At 37.6% G+C, this 10882-nt stretch overlaps 2 long non-coding RNA genes across 2 annotated transcripts; both read right to left on the reverse strand.

The window, feature by feature from the left end:
- Positions 1-454: 454 nt before the first annotated feature.
- LOC147474722 (uncharacterized) lies at positions 455-2211 on the reverse strand. The gene is made up of 4 exons (XR_015207169.1): positions 1988-2211; positions 1784-1886; positions 1217-1349; positions 455-712 (listed from the first exon to the last, which is right to left on the reverse strand). It is a non-coding gene; the product is annotated as an uncharacterized LOC147474722 (long non-coding RNA).
- An 858-nt stretch (positions 2212-3069) lies between these two features.
- Positions 3070-3966, reverse strand: LOC147474723 (uncharacterized). Its single transcript, XR_015209247.1, has 3 exons — positions 3746-3966; positions 3297-3429; positions 3070-3201 (listed from the first exon to the last, which is right to left on the reverse strand). It is a non-coding gene; the product is annotated as an uncharacterized LOC147474723 (long non-coding RNA).
- Positions 3967-10882: the final 6916 nt, after the last annotated feature.

Genomic DNA, 10882 nt, shown 5'->3' on the forward strand with positions numbered 1-10882 from the left:
CACTTTGATAATCAGACTATACTACACCATAACATGCTATTTGCAACTGCAAAAAAGCGTTGCTAATAATTTTCACAACGCTTTTTAAGCGTTGCAAATATGGCATAGGTAAAGTGTTGAAAATTTTTACAACGGTTAATAAGCGTTGCAAACAGAAATTTCCAACGCTTATTAACCGTTGCAATAATGATTTGTAACATTTTTTAAGCGTTAGTAATTGGTTAAAAATATTATCAATGGTTCTTAACCGTTGCAAAGTTGTTAGTTAATTAAAAATAATAATAATTTAAGTCGTTTGTAACGGTTATAAACAGTTGCTAATTAGTTGCTGATAAAAAAAAATTCTCATATATTTTTAGCGAGACCAGCTAAACCTACGAAAAATGAATGGCATCCACAATTTTGTTTTGTGTCACTGAATACCCATAAAAATAAAAAATTAAATAACCACATGTTAAGAATAGATATGCAAATTCATACAGACAAATTAAGATGTCATATTTAGCAAATAATAAAACCTCTTAACCAATTATCAAACCCTCCAAAGGTTCTCCCATTTATTTCTTCAAAAAGAACTGACCATCAGTACAGAATACCCTTGAATCCCAGAATGGTTCCCCACCCAATCAAGCACTTCCTATTCTCCAAGGATACCCCAAAGAACTGAAATCCACTTCTATTCCCATCTGATGTATGTATTTGTTTTTGTCAACTGGAAAAAAAAACGAAAGGGAGAAAAGAAAAATAATTGGAATCAACTCATAATGTATTTCCACCCACACAAAGTGCTTATAAGAATAAAAGGTATGTTTTAGCCCTTAACCAAAGATTTGCATCTTCTAGATTATCATATCTAAAATGATTCTTAACCTAGGAGCCCTACATATACTATTACATGGCAAATAAAGAGTTCCAACCCATTCATATCCCAAAATTGATTCTTACATGACTGTTCACTGTTGTGTGTAAATTGGAAATAGGCGGCACCACCAAACTACTACAGCAGATACACACTATTTGGTCACAATGGCAAATGATTGGTATACTGACTATGGCTAAATATAGACAACAAATAACAGCCAAAAGAGCCCATTTAAAGTTTGTTAAATAGCAAGGCCTGAATTTTATATATTGAAAAGAAAATCTTATGAACATTTCGGGCTTTGAGCCACCACAAGTCCACGACTTTGTACAAGCAAACGAAAGAAAGGCATACCTTGCCTTAGAAGGACTTTGATTAAATAGTAAGTCCTTCAATAATGACTTGTTGAGATCAATAGCAGTGGGAGGACGATCATTTCCATTTGCATAATCAAATATCTGAGCCTGTCTCATCAGATCATTTGAATCTGCATGTTAAACAAATAGAATACAAAAGTCACTAATAACAATGATATTGTGGTTCCACATCCATAAATACCTTAACATAAAACTATGTTCGGCATATCATAGTAAGTCAAAAACCTCAGAGTTATAAGACATTACCCTTGTAGTCCTGAAAAACATAACTAAATGAATGACCCAAAGACCAAAATTACTGATAACCTCGACATATTAGTATACTACTACAAGCAAATACAAAAAGTGAACAAACATTTAACTATAATCATCCCCTTGGACTTTTAAATAGGATATCAATGCTGTCAATGTGAGTTTTTTCCAAATGGGAACGTAACAAACCAGCATAAATTCAGTGATTAATAGATTCACAAGCATTAGTAAATAAAGCAATGTAACTAAATTTCCAAGGTCTAATATGAAAGTCAAATGAAAAGAAGCATACATATCATCCGAGCTGAGTTGCATCCCACCATCACTAAAGCAATTGGAAAGCCATTCCTCAGAGGACTGATCCAACCCACCATTACTAAAAGAAGATCTATCTCCTAACATAGACCAAATAATTAGGACAAAGCTTAGCAAGTGTTTACATCCCTGCATTTCTTTCTTGCACTATAATGGAAAAGATTTAGGAGAAAAAACAAACCATAACATCCCGAGTCCCATTGTGTATTTTCAGGTGAAACCTCTTCCATGTAGTCCTCTTTGTCTTGCATAAGTAAAACCGGATACATATGAAAATAGTAAGTGAAGATGTTCCATTACAGAGAATGGTACTCTTTTGGGGCTACTAACAACAAGCAATCATTACAAAGTACCGACTGATATATCGAGTAATGGCAATTCATCCCCTGCTCCCCAGAATGACATTCAAATGAACCCTAAACAAAAAAAATTGAAAATTTGTACACATGAATATGCCAAGTCAACTATCCACAACCATTATAGGTGTATATAAGAGAACTGCATATGTTGCACAAACTGCATTATAAGCATTTTATAAATACATACTCATATACATGACAATCAATACACGACAAGAAAACTATCCTCATAATAATGGTGGAATATACAAACCTTTGATTTTTCAAACGCAAATTGGGTGTTTTCATCACAAAGTAGAGAATCTGGTAGATGAGGGTCGAATCAGAGCATTAAGCCTCCGCTTTACTTGAGATGAATATTCTTTATACTCTACCACTTCTTTGTTTGAGTTTTGACGAATAACTAACCTTGAAGTATATGGTATCAGCAGCTGCAAAATAGACAAACAAGAAAAAATAGCACGTCAATCGATATGAGAAAACAAAAGAAGATGGTCGCTAGTCACTGTAAAAAAATGTTTTACAAAATTAATGACTAATATTATTTTACCAAAGAAGTTTAGAATGATCAATTGAGCGTGCTACTTGGATCAGTTTATCCTTCACATTCTGTACAAAAAAAAGAAAACTAAAGATAAATAAGTTTGGAACTTCAAGTCTCTAGAGTTCAACACATGATTGCAGTCAAATACATCTTGATATATTTGAAAGGCTCTACTGCTGAAGGCATTGTGTGCAATAAGAGATAGAATATCAACAAATGAATTTTACTTGTAAGCAGACTGAAGACACATGAGCAAGCCAACTCGTAATGCAAGTCAGCTAAACAAGATTCAGTTATCCGCATCAGCAACTTAGGATCCACTCAAAGTTATCTGTACAACTTAGGATCCACTCAAAGTTATCTGTACAACTTAGGATCCACTCAAAGTTAATTTTGAAAGATTCTGGTGAAGACACTTACAGCTGCTTTAAACTTAATAGATTGCCAAGTTGCCCACCAAGGTATCCACCAATGTCAAGTCCACTAAGTTGACTGGTTTCGGAAGAGATGAGGAGGTATGAGTTCAAATTATCGGCAAAAAGAGATGAAAGGCATACTCGAAAACACAGAGAGGACTTATAAATTACATGTATATAATAGAAGACCCAGAACATGATATTCCTTTCCATGGCTCCTCACAAGGATTACCTCCATCTGATTTCCACCCTATTAGTTGTGAAGAGTAATTCAAAGTCTTGTGCAGATCTTGAACAGCTGCAACTGCAAGAAGTTCACGTGTAGAAATAAATTTTACGGAATTTCAAAAACAGCTCTTGTCATTCTAAGTGTATAACATAATAGTACAATAGTTCCGTAATAGCTAACATTTTAACCGAAACTAAAAAAAAATGCACATTTTCGTCATTTTCATTTAGAAGATAAAATGGTTAATTCCCAATTACATTCCCAGTTCCAGAAATTCAATCCACAAGTCTAACTGTAAATATCAACCTAAAGCTTTGATAGAACTGGTCACATGTTTCTATATGGCTAACAGTTTTCAATACAATGCATAATAAACATATTGACACCTTACCTAGCCAATGCAGCTCTTTGTTCATGAAAATCAAAAGTATAAACATGACCAGTCGGGGAAACAGCTCTAACCAAAGAAGTAGTAAGTGAACCACTACCAGTCCCAGATTCAAGAACTACATAACTAGGAATAATTTCCAAGAAGGAAACCACAAAACTAATATCAGCAATGTACAAAATCTGTGTCCTACGACTTAAAACCAATGTCCACAACTCTAGTGTTGGAGCTAATATATAAATCCACCTGTGTTACTTAACACTTTGGACCCATATGATTTCCTTATCCAGTCACCATGTTTAAATACCCCAAACCTGTTTTGTAACTCTGAACCATCACTTACTTTAATTGCTTTTATTGTATCGTGCAGTTCATATACTATAATTAGATCCCCATTCGCTATCTTCCGTTGGGATGATATCTTTCTCGTGTCGTCTATAGATAACATTATTTACCACGCAAAACAAAAACCCAATCAACTTAAAAATACTAACTTTAATCTAACAATAGGAAGTAAAAAAGATGGGTTACCTGATAAAGATGACAGAGATTGAGGAGAAGTGATGAGTTAGTTAGGTGCTGATCCAAATCGAAGTTGTATCAACCCAACTAAACAATGAAAACGAAAAACAAGTAATTGAGAGAGATGAAAAACAATTAATTTAGAGAAATAAAAAAAAACCGACTTACTCCTAGTTTTTATTGAGCGGCAGCGGCAGTGAGAGGGAGTGGAAGAGAGAAGAGAAGGGAGTGGAAGAGAGAGGGTAGCGGCAGTGAGAGGGATTGGAGAGAAAGAGAGATTATGTTTTATGTTTCTACGAAATAATAAGCGTGATTTTATTTCGTTTCCTATTTCGCCGAAAATTTCAAGTTTCTAACACTTACCCTACGGTTTGCTCTAATTTGAAAGCGTTAGCAATTAATTCTTGAAATTCCTCATAATTAAGGCAACACTTATCAACATTCGCAACGCTTATATAGCGTAGGCAATTTACCAACGCTAAAAAAGTGTTACAAAGCAAAAAATGTGCGTGTTGCAAATAGCCTGTTATGGTGTAGCTAGGATGCCTATCATATATGATAACCAAGGGCGTCTCGTACCCTACTACTTGGTCTCCAAGGCAACGCAGAAACCAATCATAGTTTTCATTGTCCTCACCGCTAACGATACCAAATGCAACTGGGAAAACGTGATTGTCGCCGTCAATGGCAATAGTTGAAAGAAAACATTCGCTTGATCTACCCTTCAAATGTGTTCCATCAATTTCTATGTGCGGCCTACATGTGTTATGGAAACTCCTGACTGTAATCTCATAGCTCCAAAAGTAACACTTGAAGCGATCACTATTTTGCACTCTTCTCAACTTAGTAAACTGAAGGGATCGACCTTCCTCAGTTGTTGACTGTAACTGCTCAATAGCTGGTACGACTGCCCGAAACTTCCTTGAATCTATAGACACGTGTAAAATTAGACTACGTCATAACGTGTCAACTTCAATTACACTATGGGGTAGGTCTATATTAGTTCAAATATTAATCGTTAGTGCAGTCTTTGTACAAAAGTATGGAAAATGCAGGCTTTCTCTTAAACTGACTATCATTTACGGTCATGTAATATCGTGTCGGCCTAAGCTTACATAGTAACTTGCACGGCTTATATTGTTACGTATTATCCGGCTTATATTGCACAGTAATTCTCTTAAACGGATTATCCGTTTACGGACATGTTGTATGGTGTCTTGAACAGCTTATGCAGTGTCTTTCTGACGACCATGTAATAAGCATAAATGAAAAAGTTATTCAAGATACTATATAAGTTGTTAAAGAGACTACAGAAGTTGTCTAAGACACCATCTCCGTTAACGGATAATCCGTTTAAGAGAAGGCCTATTGTGTGTGTGATATATGGTTGGATATATAATCCTAAATTAAATAGTTGTTCACCACACTATATAAGCTGTCCTGTGAAAGCCAGAAATTAACGAACCTCTTCCAGAGCCTTTTCCCTTCCCCGCCACGCAGTTTTGTACTTGATATCTACTGAAGTCCACTCTTTCACCATCGCCAACAGATGACTTGCCTTCAAGGTTTTGTCGTCCTGCAGAATTCGTTTGTAGCACAAGGCGATATAACCACTTGACACCTCACGGTTAAACTCTCCAGCTATTTGGCAGCGACATGTGTGAACATTGTAAACAGTTTTCACAATCCACATATACGAACCATTAATGCTGCAATACACGTGAAATGGACAATTGGACCCCTGACTCCTCAATTCAGACCCCTTGCATCCATACTGTACCCTTTCATGGTCCGTCCTTAATTTTTATAGTTCAAAGTTGTTTTTAATGGCGTAAGTCTTCATGTGAAATGTGAACAACCACCTTTCAGGAAGCACCATCCCCAAAGTGAGTGTATTTATTTCGGGAGCCTCCAATTCTGTTGGAATCGCATCTTCAAGACGCCCATCCTCTACCACAGACTTTTTGTAGTGTTGGGATTTCTCTCTTCTTTCCTTTAAAAGGGAAAGTCGTTCAGTACTACTCCCGTTATCTTGCGTGAATTGGGATCCTACCTTGTCAGCAGCTGCACTTCCGGATGTTGGTGCATCAGGGGCGCAATTTTCAGTATTACGGTCGGTATTATAATGTTGCGCACCACGGAGTGGAGGAAATACTGGAAGAAACGGGCACATTCCAGGACTGGTGTGCGAAGTTCCGAGATCGTGTTTGTATAATATTGTACCGTAATTCGTTGAACATCTTGCCGCCCGATGACCACTATTGTCTGCCCGTCGAGTCATCAGTTACACCGCTGCCATCTCCACCTGCCATTTGAACATTATTATCAATAGACCTATTATTATTAAGGTCAAAACCACCTGCCATTTGAAAATTATTATCAACAGACCTATTATTAAGGGCAAAACCACCTAACTCATCAATTGGGTCATCACTATTACTAAACTCATCATCACTATCTCTTAACTCATCATCACTTGGACCATCATCGCCAACACGCCCGTTCTCGACCGCAGGCTTTTTGCACCGTTGGGAGCTTGCTGACTATGTCCCTTGTTGTCTTCCCTGTCACCACCACCACCACCACTTTCAGATGTTGGTAAAACACCACTTGATTTGTCAGATATGCCATTGTAAGTATTACCTCCACTATTATAATTTTGTCTTGACACTGGACGAATTATTGGACCAAATGGGCACATTCCAGGACCGGTGTGTGGAGTTCTGAGGTCGTGTTGGTATAATATTCCACCGTAATTGTACGAACATCTCGTAGCACCATGACTACTATTTTGTGCACCCACCGTGCCACCAGTAACTCCACTTCTATCTCCACCTGTCATTTGAACATAATTTTCAAGGTCATCCCCACCAGACTCATCAATTGGGTCATACTATCACCCCCAAACAAAGGAGCATTGTCTTCACACATACTAGATGTGTCAATAATATCATCCCAATTTGTATCGTTCCAATTCGATGTACTTCCACACAGATCTCTATCCCTACAACTCTCCACTTCCTCCAAAAGGGAAGTAAAGCTGACACGAGTCGTTCTCCTTTCTCCTAGACCTCCCGACACATGACCTTCCTCTTCAGACTCACTGTCCAGTTCTAAGGGACCACACTAGCTACCGAAAACCAGTTATAGTAACTCTGTTTGTTGGGATATCGGGGATAATTAGCCTCAAACTACTCGGAACTTGGTCAGGTGTGAAGGTCGTTGTATGGCATCGTCTGGGAAGTTCAGATAAGTTTGTTTCAAGCACGTGTTGAGAAGGTTCAACATCTACTCCAGTATAATTGTCAGGCCCGTACTGGGTGGACTCTGCAAGGAACGTTTCGGGCACTCTTGAAACTTTAGTACCATCTGGAAGCATCACAATCAGTGAGTTTAGTGTCGTTTTACACACCTCTTTTACAGTTAAAACAATGTCGCCGTCCTCAATAACTCACTTACCCCCATAAGTATATGCTACACAGGATGCTTCTCCAAACTGAGTTTGAAGCTTCTCATCTCCAACAATGCTAATTGCACAACAATTTATTCATTGCACAAGTTAGTTCCTAAACGTGTTAATAGTGTACTGGAAACTAGTGTTTAATAACTCTTACATAGTGTTGTGTAACGCTTATATTGAACTTCTGACAGAACATGTATACTGATTCAGGAAACCTAAGATACTGTCCTACCATGCTTTAAAGTGCCTCTCTAGTCTCCTCTTCTACAAGTAAAAAAAACTGCCATAAACCAGAATAATGCACTTACCACCATAGCCATAACTTCTCGACGTCGTTGTATGACACCTTCTGGGAAGTTCAGATTTGTTGATTTTGGCCACGTGCGAAGAAGGTTCAACGTCTACTCCAGTACAATTGTCAGCCACGTACTGGGTGGCTTCTGCAAAGAAGGTTTCGGGCACTCTAGAAACTTCGGTAACATCTGGGAGCATCATAGTCAGCGAGTTTATTGCCATTTTACATACTTTTTTACAGTCACAATAACGCACTTACCCCCATATGTATCTGGTACACGGGACGCTTCTCTAAACTGAGTTTGAAGCCTATCATCTCCCTGTAGGAACCGCTATGGTTGCAACGAATGATCTACGAACCGCGAAAACCCACGCGCAGCGAAATAAGGGGTTCTCACGGTTTTGGATAGAAATCATACATTTTAGATCGGCTAAGATAACTCTGAGAATCCAAGCTCTATGAAATTAGCAACCTCTTGATCTTCTGTTGTATTCATATCCTTAGAATGGACGTTGTGTGGGCAACGATCTACCAACCCTTTCTTTCTCTCTTTCCTTGCCTCTCTTTTCTAATCAAATGAATAGTAAATTCGGCTAGGAGAGAAGGGTTTCTATTTATAGGCTACAACAGGGACCATGAGGAGAAATTAGGGTTGGGCCTCCTGATGGGCTTGAGCTTCCCATGTTCGCCCAGAACACACGGCCCAAGTCCATCAACAAATGGCTTATTCCACTAAAGGCCATTGTTGCACTACCGCCCTAATCCCAAATTACGTGTTACGTTTATGGGCTCCATATTATATGTTTGTTGATCTCCCCGTGTTTAAGACATCGAATGGCTGTTAATTAAGTCAAGTTACTGACAACTACATTAATCAACTTCTTATGTCCTTAAGTAGTACCACTCAACCTCATTGTCATGTTGGATTAAATCCATCTACAGGGTCTACATGACAATCCTTATGAGCTCCTTAATGGGACATCATCAGCCCGACTTCCTATGGGTCACGCATTCCTTTTATAATCAACAGCACACCTTACATACAATGTCATTACCCAATCCATCGAGTTTGTTGATTCATAAATGAATCTCACTCATTGATGATTTAAAGCAATGTACAATGTACAGAAGTGCCCATTATTATATCTAAATTAAGAGGACAAGCATCCATAATAACAGAGGTGTTTGTTCTCTTATATAGTCAGTATAAAGAGAAACAACCTCACTTGGTCCTGCTCAATACACACAAAGTATACTAGTGTAATCATGTAGTCAAGATAGACTAACACCAGATTATACTACAACCGTACCAATGGTTTGTCCAAATCCATCTAGATTGTGAACGTTTACTTATACTTTATAAGGTACTGATGATATGATATTCTGTGTGTCACCACACACCATATCATCTACAACATAAAGTATTAGATGCATGCATATAACTAATAACATATATAATATGCATAACATTTGCCCATATGATTCTCATTCAAAATATAAAAAATTAGAGTTAATACAAAAGTAATGCTTTTAGTATATAACTCTATCACTCCCACAATGCTAACTACACAACAACTTAGTCATTGCACAAGTTAGTTTCCTAAACGTGTCAATAGTATATTGTAAACTATTTAGTGTCTTGACGGACTTGTTAATTCTCTTAAACGGATTATCCGTTTACGGACTTGTTATATAGTGTCATGATGCAGCTATATACTGTTGTGTATAACGTATTTAGTGTCTTTCCCATGACCATGTACTAAGCGTAAATAAACAAATTGTTCAAAACACTATATAAGCTGTTACCGACACTAAATAAGTTGTCAACGACACCATGTTTGTTAACGGATAATCCGTTTAAGAGAAGGCCTGGGAGCTCATTAAGATATGCTTCAGTGTCAATAACAACCAAAGCTCACTTACCATCAACTTCTTTCATAACGGGTAAGCGGGATGATTCACTTAAATCAGTGTCTGACACTTAAGATGGTTCGCCTAATTGGGCTTCAGGCAGTTCAGATGGTTCGAGAATATTTGCAAAGTGATTTACTCAATCGACATATTAGTTTGGTAATTATCCGTTCAATAAGGTGCAATGAAATTGCAAGCTTACATTCTTTTAACCGATTATCGTAAACAGGTGAATAAGCATGATAGTGGGACATCCTCCTCCATCAAATCTTCATTTTCCTTTCTGAAAATCAAGACATTACCTTCTCCACAGGTTTTCATTCTATGTGCATCTATCATCTTCTTGTAAACTTCCTCCTCATCAATTGTGCAAACGTGTCCAGAGAGTAGGTAGCTAAATCGTAGTGGCTTTATCTTTGTTACTTTTTCCAGAAAGCCAATGAATTCTCCAAAACTTGACTTCATACAACAACTCCTAAGTTTCATTGGTCCACCTACGTAAGTCAAGACCCCACTTTCAAGAGTTTTGACTTTAGCCCCAAACTTACATATGAAAATCCCTTTCTCGTCTGCTCCCATTTTAGTCACTACTAAAGCCAATCAAACATGATTTATCTTATTGTTCAACACAGAGATAATGTTTCTCGAAGTCTAGTATAGTGGTGTCTAACTGTTATATAGAGACGAGTCCCAATAGTAGGTCCGAGTAGAACTGCAAAAATCAACGGAGATGTGTGGAATGGCATGGACATAAACCATCTACTTAGGTATACATTAAGATGGTTGTATCCAAACTGAATGTGCCTTCCTACCTAATCTCAATCCCTAGTAGCAGATGCTACTGTTTGTTACAACGTCAGAACTAAAATAGATATTTAGAAAATCCACAATATTAGTTCACTACCATTGCTGATTGAGTGCAATACTCATGACGAGCACAACATTAGGAGAA

The sequence above is a fragment of the Coptis chinensis genome, chromosome 9 (assembly GCF_015680905.1).
Source record: "Coptis chinensis isolate HL-2020 chromosome 9, ASM1568090v1, whole genome shotgun sequence".
In the NCBI taxonomy this organism is placed as follows: Eukaryota; Viridiplantae; Streptophyta; class Magnoliopsida; order Ranunculales; family Ranunculaceae; genus Coptis; species Coptis chinensis.